The sequence below is a fragment of the Myotis davidii genome, unplaced genomic scaffold (genome assembly GCF_000327345.1).
Source record: "Myotis davidii unplaced genomic scaffold, ASM32734v1 scaffold399, whole genome shotgun sequence".
Taxonomy (NCBI): Eukaryota; Metazoa; Chordata; class Mammalia; order Chiroptera; family Vespertilionidae; genus Myotis; species Myotis davidii.
In genome coordinates this window covers 2494669-2495532 of record NW_006292094.1, presented here as the reverse complement: position 1 = coordinate 2495532, position 864 = coordinate 2494669, and the positions used below count along the sequence as shown (strand labels likewise).

Genomic DNA, 864 nt, shown 5'->3' with positions numbered 1-864 from the left:
AGCGTGCACACGTACACACACGGTGGGGGCAGAGGCTCCGAGGCGCCCAACTTCTCCCCGCTGCCGTGCGCCCCTGGAGAAGGCGGGGGGTGGGGGGCGGGCGTGCTGGGGGAGAGAGCTCTAACAGGAAAAGAGAAGATGGGGAGAATTTTCATGGGTTTCCTTGGGGGTGGGGATTTTTTTTTTTTAACCATTTCCATGAGATGGCCGGAGAGTCCAGGGAACCCGGAGCGGGATGGTGAGTAGCGCTAGGGGAAAATGGAAGTGTTTGGAGACGCGTAAAGTTGCCTTTCAAGCTCCGACCTCCAGGGCGAGCGATGCTCCTCCGCGGGGCTAACTCCGAGCCGCCTGGGCCTCCCTGCCGCCCACGTGGAAGCCATGCAAGTCCCGTCTGTCACCTGGGTCCCTGCAGCCCAGCCAGAGTGGGGAGAGGCGAGAAAGCGGCGCCCTCTGTGTGGCACGACCCACCACGCGGGCCAGGGAGAACGGGGAGAGCTGGGCGGTTGCTCGGGCCAAGTCCTACATCTAGTGCTTCTGCCCTTAAATAGTTTGAGGGGTTTTTAACGCAAAGCGCCGCAACGCCAGGAGTTCCCATGTGTGCTCAGTCTGCCCTCGGCATCCGTGTCCAGGAAACTCCTCCCGTCTGTCCAGCGCTGGGGGCTGGGTCTCCCGCGGGTCTGGTGCGGGTGTGCAGCCAGCCGGGGGTGCGGGGGGACGCTGTCCCAGGGCAGACCCTCCCCTCTCGCCTCTATTTAGTTGCCACCGGAGCTGCGGTTCGCTTTTGTCTCTAAGCCGGTGCGGCCATTGCCCTGGAGCCCCCGCGCACGCCTCTCGGGCCGCGCTCACCGCACTCGCACACACGCA

At 64.2% G+C, this 864-nt stretch overlaps 1 protein-coding gene across 1 annotated transcript in view; it reads left to right on the top strand.

Annotated features, from left to right (window-relative positions):
- The window catches only part of STC2 (stanniocalcin 2), a 33699-nt gene that overhangs the window by 614 nt on the left and 32221 nt on the right, over positions 1-864 (top strand). The gene's annotated exons all lie outside the window — the stretch shown is intronic.